This window comes from Alligator mississippiensis, chromosome 1 (assembly GCF_030867095.1).
Source record: "Alligator mississippiensis isolate rAllMis1 chromosome 1, rAllMis1, whole genome shotgun sequence".
Classification (NCBI taxonomy): domain Eukaryota; kingdom Metazoa; phylum Chordata; order Crocodylia; family Alligatoridae; genus Alligator; species Alligator mississippiensis.
In genome coordinates this window covers 173272942-173288517 of record NC_081824.1, presented here as the reverse complement: position 1 = coordinate 173288517, position 15576 = coordinate 173272942, and the positions used below count along the sequence as shown (strand labels likewise).

Here is a 15576-nt window from a genome sequence, read left to right as displayed (position 1 = left end):
CTTTCCTAACTACCAAGGGACTTGTTCATTCTCAGGGTGAATAAATTGAAATTTTGTCAAATAATCTATTCTTCATCCCATGACACATGCTCCTTCAGAACTCCTAATTCACTGGTCTAAGCAAGGATCTTCTGAGTTCTACTTCTGGATTTTCTGCTTATTTGCTACTTGAAAGTCATGTTATCAGTCTTTAACCTGAATGCATTAAATGGGGGGGAGAAGGGAAAGATGGAAGGCAGTCCAGAGGGTTAACACAAAGATGATTGTGTTTTAGAATCAGAATCATAGAAAATTAGGGTTGGAAGGGACCTTATGAGTTCATTTAGTCCAACCCCTGCTCAAAGCAGGACCATCCTCAACTACATCATCCCAACCAAGGCTTTGTCTACCTAGGTCTTAAAAACCTCCAAGGATGACGCTTCCACAACCTCTCTGGGTAACCTGTTCCAGTGCTTTACTACCTTCCCCATAAAAGAGTTTTTTTTCTTAATGTAACCTAAACTTCCCTTGATGCAACCTGATACCGTTGCTCCTTGTTCTGTCATCTGCCAACACTGAGAACAGTCCAGCTCCATCCTCTTAGGACCCCGCTTCAGGTAGTTGAAGGCTGCTATTAAATCCCACCCCCATCAGTCTTCTCTTCTCTAAACTAAATCAGCCCAGTTCTCTCAGCCTCTCCTTATAAGTCATGTGCCACAGTCCCCTCACCATTTTCATTGCCCTCCATTGGACTCTCTCCAATTTGTCTATATCTTTTCTGCAGTGGGGGGCCCAAAACTGGACACAGTACTCCAGATGTGGCCTCACCAGTGCCAGATAGACAAGAATAATCATTTATCTCAATCTGCTAGCAATGTTCCTACTAATGCAGCTAATGTGGGGAGACAATGGGAAGAAAAAGACAGTTTAGAGATACAATAAAAGAGACAGTGCCTGAATTAGAGTATGCAGATGAAGAATTTTATGTTTCTCACTTCTCTCTCTTGATTTCTCTCTTTTCTGCTTTATTTTGCCCATCTCAATTGTTTTTTTCCCTATAGCAGCTTATTTCTCATTATTCATATTTTACCTGCCCAAGACAGTTCTGAAACATGGACTCTTGAGGCTGTCCCCAAAAAGTAAGTCGCTTGTCTCTGTAATCCAATTAACCCCCGTGTCTAGATTTGGATTTTGACGTGACATTTCTGACATGACATGTTGCAGGTATGACAAGCTGAGCTAGGTCTTAGTGTCATGGTATATCAGATCAGAGCAGCCTGATAGGTGGAAAGCAAGACTCCCCAATACCATATAACCTTTGCAGACAGTGAAGCTTCTCATCAATGTGATGGCAGCTGCTAGATTAGAAAGGTAACCCAGGGGAGGACAGGAGAAAGTGGGGGTGGGAAGGAGGTGGAAGAGAACCCTTGCCAACTGGCTCTCTGGGGTGGCCATGATGCCCCTGTTTCACCCTATCCTTTGAGCATCTTCCTCTTCTGCTCTCCTGTCACGTCTTGGTATAAATATGTACTTGTAAAAGGGAGGCTACCTCAGGGATCCCTTAGCAAGGTTTCATCTTCTCATGTACTATGACCTAACTGCTTGCCATCTTAAGTGCAATTTCATGGCTTCCTCATCTCTCCAATTAGCCATGTCCAAGCCTCACAGATGTTACCTATCCAATCAGTCTCCCTTGTTGGGACCTCAGACCTCTTGACCTCTGCCCCTTTTCTCTTGGTGGGCCACTTAACTCAGATCCACTATGTTGGACCCAGCTTCTGGGCTCCACCCCTAGTCTCACCCTATCAGGCTCTAGGTTTAACCCCTCTCAGACTTCAGGCTCCTGTTCCTGATCCTCACTCCTCTGGCCCGGCTTAGCTACAACTTGCAGTGGCTTTCTCAAGCTTTGGCTTCACCCATTCTCAGGTGCCATCAGTCACTGTCCAGCCTGGCCCCAAGCTGGGCTCAAAGTGGTTATTGGCCCCTTGGGCACCACCAGGACCTCCAAAACAACTGCTTACAGTCCCACCCAAACCACTGGTATAAACTATAACAAAGGAATAAGCCCTCTGGCTATAACACCAACAAACCCACTTTGGGTTTGAACATAAGCAGTGGCTACTTATCTGTACAACCAATCTTCCATTTATCATGGGTCACATTCCTCTACAAGGCAGCAGCATTCTGCTTGCCTTTCCTGGGGTAGCATCAGTGCCAGCTAGGAGTTTTCCTGGCTCCTCCTGCTTTGGAGCCCCTTCTTCGGCAGCCTCCAGGGCCTGCCTGCCTGCTCTGGCTCAGGCCCTGAGCTTATATGCACACTAAGCCCTGCCCCCTTCTGGTCAGGTGACTCAGAAGCCATTACCATTGTGTTCATTCTAACCCTAAAGCCCTGCCTGCCTGTCCTTGCAGCTGCTTAGCTACTGGTTGCAGCTCTTAGCCCCTGAGCAGCCTGGCTGTCTGTCCCTTGTGCCTGTTTCTGCTTGCTTTTGGCTACAACTCAGCTAGGAAGTTGCTAATTTCTCAGCTGCTAGAGTTCCCTGAGCTAGCTCACCTTGCTGCAGTTTTCTCTTAAGTAACAGGAGTCTTCTGGCTCCCTGTTACACATGTATAAAAGGTTGTATCCTGATTTCGCTGGACCCAGATGCACTCAGAACAGAGAGAAGTCAGAACTGTTCTGCTCTCAAGTTATCTAAATCACTCTATCACTCTGCCACAGTTGGAGCAGCCAGAGGTCATCTCTAACCTTTGCTGGTAGGCAGTGGTTGGTCTTCAAGGGATTATCTACCAGCTGGGCCTGCTTTCCTGTCCACTGCATTAGGGCTCACTGGGGATAGTGACTGAGGACCTAGCCAGTAGTGCTCTGGGAGTCTCTGACATTGAGTTAAAGCACATCTGTCCAATTCTGGCCACTTTTCATTGTGGTGTAAGTGTCATTCCATAAAATTCTTGTCTTAGAAACTAATTAGAGTGAGCTATTCTTGGCTGAACCTTTCTGTGATTTATTTTCTGTGAGGCATTGTCACACACAATAAAGCTGTTGCTTATGCCCTGGTCTTCTGTTTCTTATCTGAGCAGTGATACAACTTCTGTGGTAAACATGAGGCTTATAAGAGGCTAAATACTTGGAAATGATGAATTGTGACCATGATCATAAAGCACCAGCATGGGCAATGAGAGGAGGGATTTTGCCAACTATAGCCAAGTGCAGACATTATATTTTTAGCAGTCTAAGTGGTCAAAAATTGGTAAACCCATAACAGAGCAGAAGTTCAGTGCACAAACGCTGGTCTAAAACTGGAGGAACCCAGTCTAAGATAGACCTGTATTGATGTGCAGTCAAAATCAATTTAGGTTAGACCAGTACATCAAACTTCAGTAACAGCTCCCCTATTGATTCAAGTTAGGTCACCATCCACCAGCATCCCAGACTCCTTTGTGGCCCCCCACTGGACCTCCTTTGCAGGAAAGTGCACTAGTACTCGCCCTGCTCTCAGCTGCTTCCAACAGGCCCCATCCTTAAGCTGTGACAGAGCCACATCATCACAGACCTTTTCCAGCACAGTCCCTCTCCACAGCCCTGCCTCCTGCCTCCAGCTAGCTGTCAACCACAGGCAAGTAGTGCGGAGGGGAAGGGAGGTGTCTGTGCCTAGTTGGGTTCCATGGGCATTTACACACATGCAGAGAGCCTGGTCCGACATGCTAGAAATTCAGTGGGTCAGAGTGGAATCAATTAGTCGAGTCTGCTGGAGCACATACATTGACATGCTCTGGCAGCCTTGTGCGTTATGTGTATCAGTGGTGCAGCACATCTCTGCTCTGAGAAAATGGCAGTGGTGCACTTTGATGTGTTTTAGTTCAAAGCAGCTTGCTGCCATTTTCTCAGCACAGGGACATGCTGCACCGGTGACACGCATGATACGTGGACACTTTATTAATGCTGTTCACTGGTTAAAAGCACCTGGCACCATGTCAAAAGCACATGTAGAGCCTGAGAATAAGGCACCTGCTCATGGGGGTCCTCCTGGGCTCAATGTCAGGTCTGTGTGTACATCATGGGGTGCTTTATGACAGGGTTTGTTCAGGGACACAGATGCCTCCTTTCTCGCTCCCTCCCCACCTCCCACACTGCCTTCCTGCAGCTGACAGATGCCTGTGGCTGACAGACAACACAGCATGTATGGGGAGGAGGGACTGCTCGCCCATGCCCAGCAGCCAATGTGGGGTGCCCAGGTCCTGGGCTGCTCTCACAGTCTCCAGCAGCCTGGGGAGCCAATGGGCCCTGCAGGGAGGCATGAAGGAGTGCCCCCAACCTGCTGACCTCAGCCAGTGCCGACAGCTTGCATGCCCCTTCCTCCCCAACCAAAGGGTGAACGTGTGTTCTGTTCACTACCAATCTAACTCATGCCTCTCCCAGAAAACCATGTAGCTTAGACCAATTCCATCTTGGGCTTTTTGAATATCTGTTCTTATCCTGTGTGTCAGTTCTCTATGTGCATGTCACCGCTCCTGAAAACCAATCCTCAGCTCACCCAGAATCTGGCCGTATGTTGGGTGTCGCTGGTAGGTGTTATAAGGTTTTGGCCCCCTTTTGGTCGGTGCTTTGCCCCCCAGCAAAATCAGGGTGAGATCTGGTTTCGGTGCCACCTAGATGTTTTGGGCACTGCCCCTTCTCACCTGCCATGTCTTTAATGTTCATTGTTGGGGAGGCAGTTCCCTATAGGTGGCCCAAGAGGGTCTCAGCCCTGGGATGTCTTCGTGGGGCTCCAAACCTCCCTTTTACCCTACCCTTACCACATCCTTGGCCTGGATAGATGCTGCTCCCCACAAGTCTTCCCCTGGATGGTTCCACCTCATCCACACTGCCTGCCTGTACAGGGTCAGGTATTCCTGGCTGTCAGTCTTCCCAGGTCCATCCCTCATCTTTGGGTCAGCTTTCCCTCTCCTGGGTAACTAAACCTGCTCCGTCTGGGGCTAGACTGTTACTAAAGAAAACGTAACTGAAAAATGACCAGCATCTACTGGTGGGTTCCTGAGATTCTGCCTCTTTTGGCCCTCAGTCCCTTGGGGAGACTTGTCCATCCATTCTATCCTAGTAGGCATGGGGACAGGCCATCGCCCTGTGCCCAGCCTCTGCCATCTATTCCGGCATGACCTCCCTGGGTCCTGGCTGACCTGTGGTCCAGCTGTCCTGGTCTCTCTAGCCAGTGTTGTTTACTTCCCCCTCCCAGGGGCTCATGATCCCTCATGCTCTGCTCCCTGCAGGGCTGCCTAGGGATGCCTGAGGTCCTGAGGAGCCGTTCCTAGCCATGGTGTCTGAGCTCCTGGCCAGAGCCCCTTGTTCTCCTGCGGCATTCCTTGAGGCTGATGCTCCTTAGTAGTGCTCCCTTGCCCCTGTCAGCCCCCAAGGCTTCTCTCAGCTTCACCCATCTGGGTCCTCCAGCAAGCACCCAGCTCCTTCCCCTGGCATCTGGGGTTGGAGCCTACTGGCTCTGAAGCTGGCATCTTCCAGCCAGCATTCTGCTCCCCACACCTTGGCGCCAGCTCAGCTGGGTCCCTGGCTGCCTTTTCAGCAGCCCACACTTCTCGAGAGCCACGCCCCCAGTGCTCACCAATATGCAGGCTCAGGCAGCTGCAGAACTGCCAAGCCTTCACTGGCATTTCCTTCCCGCTGCTGTTTGTCCCAGCTCCTAAGATAAGTAACAGGGCACGTCAGGCAAGGGTTTGGGACACATTGCAGGGGCTCTTGGGGTATGTAGCTTTTGAACATTGGTGATATTAGGAGTCAGTTTGAATATTTTTCAGTGGACTTGTATAGCAGGTTGGTCTGTCTCCCTCCTTGTTTTAGCCTATTTTTGAAACCTCACAAGTCACTGTATTCTGCATTGAGGAGAGTTATGAATGTCTCCAGAATTAACCATGTAATTACAGAAAGGGGCATGAAATAGGGAATGAGGAGGTGGGTTCATTCTTCAGATTGATTTGCTATACATATTTACTGAGCTAAATGGTCAGTAATTTAATTTCGTCTCCAACTTGCTATTTGGAATGGAGAGTTAGAACAGAGAGTGGCTTTCTCGCACTTGCACATGTACTGCAGGTGAACATGCCTCTGTGATAGCTCCGGCCTACTAGCCATGGACAGCTCTGGGGAGCATGTCAAAATTTAGAGCAACTTCCCAAAATGTCAGTCATTACTTAGGGTCTGTTTTGGCCCTAAGGACCTTCCAAAATAATGTGGGTGATAAAGAAGTTTTAAAGCTACCTTTGTTCCCTTATCTTGGTCTGTCCTGATGGTAGTGCACACAGATTCCTAGCCCCACTGTAAAAGATATTAAGTCCATTCCAGTCTGGGAGGGGAGGGGAAACTCCCAAGGACTGAATGCAGTCTATTTAGGCATTCATCCTGCAGTTGCTCTAGACTCTTGCATGACAACACAGATCAGCATTATCCACAGTGCCGCCATTTGGAGCAATCCTCTTGAGTCTGAACGTAATTTCACAGTACAGTGTGTGTGCTTGAACAGAGCTGTTGTGCACTTTTCATTTGAGTAAATACATTTAAAATGGGTTTTCAAAATGAGCCTGAAATTATTTATTTCCAATATGAAAGAACTTTAAAGAGCCCCTGTGGGCTACTTTATTGGCTGAAAAGTGACAATTATAAACAGTAACTGGAATCTAAATAAGAAAACACAGATTTGTAAGTACTTCCCATTTTTTAAGTGGATGGAAATGGGAGAATAGTTAAAAAGTCCATAGCTGATGACAAAGAATGTCATATAATTCCATTAAGAGGCAGCAGATTAAACATATTTTTATTGCCTACTCACGGAGCTTGTGCATCTTTAAAGGGTACAAAATGTTACTGACAATGTTGAGGGAGAGCTGGAATGGTGGTGTAGCTGGGATAGGCTGGAGAATATGCAAGTTAAGTTTATTTGGCAATATCTTTTATTGGGCTAACTGTAGCTTGGAAAGATGTTAGACATGCTTTAGGGTACAAAATGCCTGTCCTCCAGGGTGGGAAAGAAACATATACAATTTAGCCTATGGACTGAATACAGATATTGGTTTTGTGGCTTATTACTACTTACATGTTCTCTCTCTGTACTCCAGAGATTGGAACAACCCTCTTCCTCTTCCATTTTGAATGTCTATTGTTTTGCCTAACGTATGTAATTCAATTGTCCTTTACTTGCTTTGTAGCTACTTCTGAAAACTTCTTTGCTCCACAGGTTTCCTGTCCTTTCCCACTTCTTTAAGTGACTTCCAATTAAAGCTTTAAGTTATATTTACATAATGGAGATAAACAGAAGGCATTATTTTATCTGGTATTTAGCTTAGGCTATATCTGCTTTCTTATGCCTGAGGAATGGCACTTTTTTAACTGAAAGCTTGTTGAACATGTCTCCCAATGATACAGCTGAGCCAATAAAAGATATTACCAAATTCACATTTGAAGTGTTGGTCATCTAAACCTCAAGTTGAGCTAGTTTGAGGAGAATCTTTTCAAATGTGTTGAATGTGTGCACGCACACACACTAGGGTGGCCATCATAGAGGACAGTCCAGTTGTCCTCTGTCCTCTTTTGATACACAAAAAGACACCTTTATCTCTTGAAGAGAAAAATAGAGGGCATAAAGGCTTTGGGGTTTATATCAATAGAGGACAGAGGACAGAGTAGCAGAAAACCGGAATGTCCTCTATGATGGCCACCCTAGCTGACATACACTCACACACACACACACACACACACACACACACAAACATAGCAGGAGGGAGGAGCTACTTGAGCATGTCAGCACCATGCCTCCTAAAAGATGGGTTCTAGAAAGGGCTGCATTTGATTAAGGTGTGGGCATATAATGTAGCATTTATCATGCTTGTGTCTTAGCATTCAAGTGCCAAGGTATCAATTGTATTTGGCCCTAAAACCATGAGTAACTTACTGGCTTTGTTCCAAAATGGGAATCTTTTAATTAAATTCACCTGTGGATCTGTTCATGTTCTAGAATAGAAAGTTTTGAAAAGATTATGTTCAGGTTTAGTACTGTAATCATGAGAAGTGGTTCTGGTTTAATTCTAGACCACCAGAAAACTTTTGATTCTGTTCCAATACTGATTTTTCTCTAGTATGGCAGGAGCTCAGGGATTCCAATTAAGTACCCAATCAAATAAGCACAGTGTAGACAAATGAGGCAGTCACAGCTCCAGAATGCTCGTAATCTATATTTATATGCTTTCCAATAATACATTTAGAGCATACACTTTTAGCATCAGGGACTGTCTTATTGTCCTATGACTTCTGGAACAATGGGATCCTTGTTTACAACTGGGTCATTACTAGAATAACTAACAAATAAGTGAGCAAGCAAATCCAGATTCTGTGCTTTACTTTCCTGGAGGGTTAATACAAAAGGCACAGGCTGGAGGGAAAAGATGACTTAAAGCAATCTTTATGACTTCCATATTCTAGGCTATGTGCCAGAATGGCTCTAACTTAGGGCCTTGCTACACATTGTACTTTGAGCTGCACAAATGCTGATTGGTGTTAGTGCTAGCTTGAGTTTGGAGCAGTCACATCTTAAGGCTAAAATCCTCTGAGTGTCCCCCACCTGCACAGCTGTAGCTTGCCACAAGAGGGCTGGCAAGCAGGGATCTGATGAGGAGCTGTAGCTGTGAGTTGCCATTACAGGGCTGGTGAACCAGGGTGTCACAACCCAAAGTTGTGGTTTTTGTTTGTGTGTGCTTCGGCACCGCTAAATTATTTTTCCCGCCAAATTATAGTTTCTTTGCATGGTGGAGTTCTCTGCTGTGGAGGGGAGCTCCGGGTGCAAAAGGCTTTCCCGCCGTTTTGTAGCTTCTTTGCAGGGTGCATTTCCTTGCTGCATACTAGTGATGCACCTTGCAAAGGAGTTCCCGCCATTTGTATTTAGATTCACGCCACATTATTGGCCGGTTCTAAATGTAGGCATACGTGGCGGCTAGCTATTGGCTTGCTAGCCGTACAAAAGGCTTGGGTAGCTTCCGCCCAAGCCGGAGAGAGAGGAAAACTGGAGAGATACAGAACTCGCCAGGAGGAGGAGACTTCGCGCTGTGTGAAGATCTCTAAGCAATGTGGACCCTTGCGGACCCAACGCACCTCTCTTAAGCAGGCAATAGAAGCTTAATAACTGAACCCACGGAGCTTTAACAACTCCGGAAGGGGGAACAAAAGAACGAACCGTCTCTAGCCTCTCCCCGTCGCTGAGCGCAATCCAAGTTGTATCCCTTTCCTGTAAACCCAATTTTCAAACCCACAGAGTCTTAACAACTCGGGTGGACCAGGGAACCGAACCCAATTTTCGAACCCACAGAGCTTAAACAACTCCATGGGAAAGAATTTGTCGTGATGCTCCAACGAGGATTTAAGCGGAGCTGCACCTGGAAAGCTGTCCAGCCTACACCACTACCATCTTTGGGTGTAAGTAAATAATCTTTTAATCAACCACTATGCGTTTGTGACTAATTCTAGCTCGCCACCGGTTTTCTCCGACCCTGCGTGCCCGGGCTGCTGGCCACAGCCCGCATGCGCAAAGACGGGCTGCGGATCGCCCCCCCCGACTCGCACTTGGCGGCGGGATCGGGGCCCGGCCCGCACACAGGGCAAGTGCCAATCTCTGCTCTAGGTGGAGAGAGGTAGGCTGGGGGGGTGGGGCAGAAACACAGAGCTGAGAGGTGGAGCATTAATGGGATGGGGGATGGGTAATGAAATGGGAGGAGGAAAGGAAGTGGGGGATGGAGGAACGGTGTTGAAATGAAGACAGCCAGCCACTGAAGGATAAAGTAAAATGAAGATTAAAAAATCATTAAAAAAAGAAATAAAGAGGAAGAAAATTAAAGGTCTCATGTTTTAATTAATTGGGGTTTGGGTCTAGGGGGTGCTGGTCATGCTTCCTGTTGTGGCTGGGAGGTGGGAGTGGTGAGGGAAGGTGCTTTTGAGGGAGCTACTATCCCTGCCCTGGGAAGGATGCCCAGACTCCTGGGGACCCAATCCAGCTCCCTTCCTTGTTCCCCAACCCCTTCTAGACCCCACTCCTGGAGCCCATCCATATCCTGAGACCTGGGTAGCTAGCATTTGTTCTTCAGGCTGTGGGGGAAGGTCCACCCATGGGAGCAGGAGGGGGAGTTGGCTTGGTGCCAGAACAGCCCCCTAAGCAATAGAGTTCTGGGGGTGGAAAGTTTGTCCACAAAGAACAGGAGGGTGGGGAGGAGATGCTGCATCCTGGGATGCTGGGGAACTGCAACATAAGTGGCTCATCTGTGAGGAGTGGCCACATTTTAATGGAACATGAGCTGAGTAACATGGATCAAAGATAAACCTGCCCTGGAATGGTATAACTCTAAGCTGCCTAAAGTGTGCTTAAAACTAGTTTCAGGTGTTAATGTGTGGACAATCCTGGGGTTTAGAGCTTCAGGAGCCACCTAAAATGAATGTTTAACAAGACCCTTAGATGTTGTTGTTCCATCTTATGTGTCCATTCTGCCATTGTGTATATGTTGAGTCACAGTCAAAGGCACTTGGAGCCAGGTACAGTGGCTGCAGTGGGTAACAGAATTTGGCCCACAAGCCAAGAAAAAAGGGAAAGGAGAAGATAGCAGTAATAATGGGTGTGGAGGTGTTATTATATTTTGATCATATGGTCAAACTTGGTGCTAGAATTGTTAAAATGTTCAGTTGAGTAAATCTTGATTTATTTTCCAAATCTATTTGTCCATTCTCTGTTCCCAGATTACTTCAGAATGAGACCAGATGTGTCATAAGATTGGCTTGACTATATCATACTTTTCAACACATCAAGTTTTCTTCGAAAGTTTCACTTTGTCTTTGACTATCAGGAAAGATTCACTGTTTGCCACTATGTGGGGACTTCTAGAAACACTTCTCTTTCCCAATAGAGCTTGACAGTTTTAGAGTTTAAATTTTAATTGTAGCAATGTTTCCAAGGCAACTACGGTTTGGCAGCCCTTGAGCAAAAACAAAAATAAAGAAAAAAATGAAATTTGCATTTAGATGGAGAGATTTTTTTAGTTTTGAAAAGCATAACAAGCAACAAACTATGATAACTTCTAGTCTCTGAAATAACACCAGTTTGGAATAATGCCAACCATGATCAAATTAGGGGACTGTCTCTTATTTAAATATATTCTTCAATACCAGGCACAATATGTTCCTTTTTCTCAATTTTGCGCCTTGCCTGTAGCAAGAGGCAATAGAAACAAATCAAATCAGCTCGTTTTGTGCCAAATCTGAGGAATGAATTGCTTTCAGTAATGCACCTACACTTTCAGGCTGAAAGGAGAAAATTGTTGGCCCCATGACTTTTAAAGATGTAAAGCGTTTATTTTATTCTTTAAGAAGCAGCCAGCCACATAAGGCACTTGAACTGCACAGTTCAAGGAAAACAACATGCTTTGATGCTAAATGATGCAGCCTTAAGTGAAGTGATTAAATAGTTTGATGGATAAATGCTTCAAAGCTGACTTTCCCAGGAGGTGTGCATGTTGTGTAGATTTTCACTGACTTAGGAATCGGTGAATCAGAAATGACTACCTATGCTACTTACATGCCTTCATTGGTAATACAGACATACCTTCAGTTTCCTATCTGAACCCACTGAAATCCTTGGCCACAATAAGGTTTCTTGCATCTCTGGAGCAGAATAATAATAATAATAAACCCCTTGAAATAACCCAGAGGCACTGAGAGAATATGGGCTAGTAAAGACTAGATGGGGATGGGGCAGAGATATTCCAGGGTGAGTAGAGGGGTGAGGGCCCTGAATTCAAGTCCACCAACAGAATGGTTGAGAGGATATCTACTTTAATTTGTCTTGAGGATCTGGTCAGCTCCTTGCTGGTCCCTGATTAAGGGAGGCATAGTTGGCTTAGAACTAGCATTTCCTCTTGTTTATTCAGCTGTGCCAAACATAATGGATGTTCAGTGTCACTGAGGGTTGTGTCCAGGTTAAGGAGATTGCAATAAATTATCCTGGACTGAATTCTCATATTAGGAGCCATTTGTCTGCTACTATGGTTAAGGTTTATAGCACATGTATTCTTGGTAAAATGCCTTAACATGTCATGTAAGGCATTTTTCCACATAGTATTTCTTCAGCTAATTGCAGTGAGGGGGATGTAGCTGCTAGTGGTCTTTCACACTTGGAAGGCTGAATTATGGCATCACTACAGACATCAGGAGGGTGGGTGCCAAAGACTAATCTCTGTATAAGTCCTAGTTCACAAAAATGAGCACTACAAGCCTCTTAGGGCACAGTCAGAAGTGACAATTTTCGCCCAGTATGGCCAGTGCTTTACAGCTGTGACCAAACAGAACTGCATGGCTGCAAAGCGCTTTAAAAGGTCCCAATCCCACAAAAATCTGAACCTTCATTGCATGAGGGTTCAGATGAAGATGTTTCAAACTATAGTGTCTTCAGTAACCTCTGTCTGCGCTGCCTCCCAGTCTGTCACTGTTTTCAGAATGGGAGAGGGGAAAAGCACCAGAGGAAGTATGGTCTGGGGTTTTTCAGCCTGCACTGAAGGATGGAGCAGGTGGATTGGAGCTTCCCCCAAGATTGGGGGAGGGAGGGTGGTGATCAACCCCTCACCCTTCAACATCAGCTGGGAAACCCCGAGAATGAGCTCCTTCTGCTCGCTTTCCCTCCTCCCATTCTGAAACAGTGGACATGACTACCACAGCCAGTCAAAAAAAGTCAGCAGTATACTTTTCCATCAAAAGAAGGCTATTTTTTCAAATAGAAATATGTTGATTTTAATGTCATATTCTTAAAAAAAAAAAAAATGAATTGAAATCAGAATGAAAGTTTTGAAAGTCTTCCCTGGAACACTGATCAAGATAAACTGCTCACACAAAAGCTGACTTAAATCATTGGCCTGATGAGCAAACCTGACTGATGCCTGGACTCCTTATGTAAGCAAAACTTGGCATAGGATGATATGCTTGGAAAAAAAACAGGCAGCTAAGGATGTGGAACAACCCCATGGTACAGGGCACTTTAAGATATTCAAGATGGAATGTAATATGTAATTTGTTTTCATCACTGTATAAAAGGAGAGTTGGAAAGCATGGGAAATTTGTAGTGGCCTAGGGGAGCCTGCATGGTGTTGTGCCAATTACCGTATCACAGGTACAAATGCCTTAACTCCTGGTCTGATGTACTTGTCAGGCCAAAATATATTAGGGCTATGTTTGCAAACAATAAATCTGGCCATGTCCTTGCCACCCAAATAAGCCTGTGGTCATTCTTTAAGACAAGATTGGTGTTGGAATCGCCTGGCTGCCACTTCGTTGACACCACAGTTCCTGAGACTCCAATACTGACAACAAATTAATAACACCTAACGAAGACAACAGCACTGATGATACTGCTATCACTGACACTGGGAACTCCAACAACCTTCTTTTTTTTTTAGAGTTGTCTGTTTTCTTTTATTTTAATATTATATAGAGAGGTGGTTAGCCATTTTCATCTGAAGTCAGTCAAGAAAAAAGATAGGGCAAGATGATGCCATAGAGACTAAATGGGCATATCTACACATGTGGTTTAATGCAGTAGACTATTTTACTGTGCATCACGTCAAAAAAATGACATTACGCCAGTGTGCAGTAAAATAGTCTACTGCACATTAAGCATCACTAAAAAAGTGTGCAAATGCGCTACTGTGCATTAGTGCAGCCTAATGTTCATTAATTTAGTACCTTACATGGGGGGGCCACTTTTATACATGTTCTAGGAGTGAGGGGGGCAGCATTTTAATTAGAGCAGCTCCGAGACCCACTCTAATTGAAGCACCCCAACATCTCGTGTATCGGCGTCCCTGCATTTGACGAGCTTTAATTCAAGCACCCCTGCTGCCATTTTTAAATATGGGCATGCATGCTGATACATGAGACACAGGAGGCTACTGAAGTGTGGTAATTACCACACTCCAGCAGACTTGATTAATTGAGTCTGCTCTGACACACTGTAATTACAGTGTGTTGGAACAGCCTCCACACCTGTGTACAGGTATCCACAGGTACTAAATGTAATATGCATGAGAAAAGGCTCATTAAGGCACAGGTAGTCATGTCCACTGATTCAGAGAGACTTGGTCTTTTGTAGTCAGCAATCTACTTTGTCAGATATTATCAGCATCTGACATTATGCTGTAAGCATCTGACAAAGCAGGTTGTTGCCTACGAAAGCTCACGCCTCTCTGAACCAGTTGATCTCTAGGACTAGCTGAACCAATTGGTCTGCCCTGTCTTCTGCCAATATTATGTATAGTTAATCAATTTAACCTATTTTGACATTATAAAATATCTCATTTTAATGTTTTGAGTTTGGGATAAAAACAAATTGTGAGATTCTGGCATTTCCTGTGTGATGGAAATTTCATTTTCTTGCCAACTCTAAAGACCCTGGATTCAGTTTAAGAAATTCCTATTCATGTCCAGGTCTGCCTAAATAATGAGCTGTTCTGCACTTTGCCTCTTGTAAATCTAGACATATTGGCTATGTTCACACAAACACTGTCACTATTAACCAGCAGGGACTCTCTCTTCTACAACCTGAGCTATTTTTAATACATCCCCAGTGCAAATAGGAACTAAGAGGAACAGGAAAAAGTTGCAGACAAGATGAAAATTCTGAATTGTTTTATCTCCCAAGTTAATGACTTGTCTTATACAGACCAGGCACTGATTTCCCAGTGGTACGTACTGAATGTTGTGGGATTTTTTTAATGGAAGCTCCTACAGAATTTAATGGTCATGAAACAATTGGGCTTCCATGGAAGTACTCTAAACTCTACAGACTATGACAGAGAACAGAATCATTTCTATACATTTAAACTGTGTTATAAAGTTGAACAGCAAGGATATAACTTTTTACATTCTAGATTTTGGTTTTAACTGCCCTTGAAAGTGATTATCTTTTCTATGTTCAGTTTTGTAGGCTTTTTCTGTAAAGGGTTATGCATAAAAAGACTCCTAGTAGAGACTTGAGGGGACCAGTCTGGTTCTTTGTGTAGACGAAACAGAGGCAGAGAAGCAGACTGCTGATGAGATGGCTACTTTGGTCAGCCTGGTGTATGTGTTTGGAAAAATGCTGAGAGAGGAACAAATCTGGAAAAGTATTAAGCACCTGCTACTCTGATTATTTTAAATGACAGGTATGGATGCTCTCCACACACAGTTTTCCCTAAAAGTAAAACCCACAGAAAATGTACTGCATATCAGTGATATTTGTTTTCCTCTGAACTTAACAGTTGAGCGTAGTGTTGGTCAGATTGGCACAGATACAAAAGGAACATAGCACACATGGTCATCCAAAGACCAACAGAGGATTAAAAGTGCATTATGTATTAAAAAGACAAGTGGTTTGGAGTGTGACCACATGTGCATATAAAGGCAGGGGCTGGGCACATAATTCAGCTAAGCTGTTTCTGGGAATGAGCAAGTTTTACAAACATCATGATGTATGGAGTCCTGGGCAGTCTTAAAGAGCAGACATTTACTAGAGAAAACCACTAAAACTATAAATGTAAACC

General features: G+C 44.8%; 2 long non-coding RNA genes across 3 annotated transcripts in view; one reads left to right on the top strand and one right to left on the bottom strand.

The window, feature by feature from the left end:
* LOC132244726 (uncharacterized) overlaps positions 1-11488 on the top strand; it is a 54196-nt gene extending 42708 nt beyond the window's left edge. The window contains exons 2-3 of the long non-coding RNA XR_009456472.1: positions 9282-9442; positions 10751-11488. This is a non-coding gene — a long non-coding RNA (uncharacterized LOC132244726). The remainder of the gene's footprint in view (positions 1-9281; positions 9443-10750) is intronic.
* Positions 1-15576, bottom strand: part of LOC109282132 (uncharacterized) — a 123726-nt gene that overhangs the window by 11735 nt on the left and 96415 nt on the right. The window lies entirely within an intron of this gene.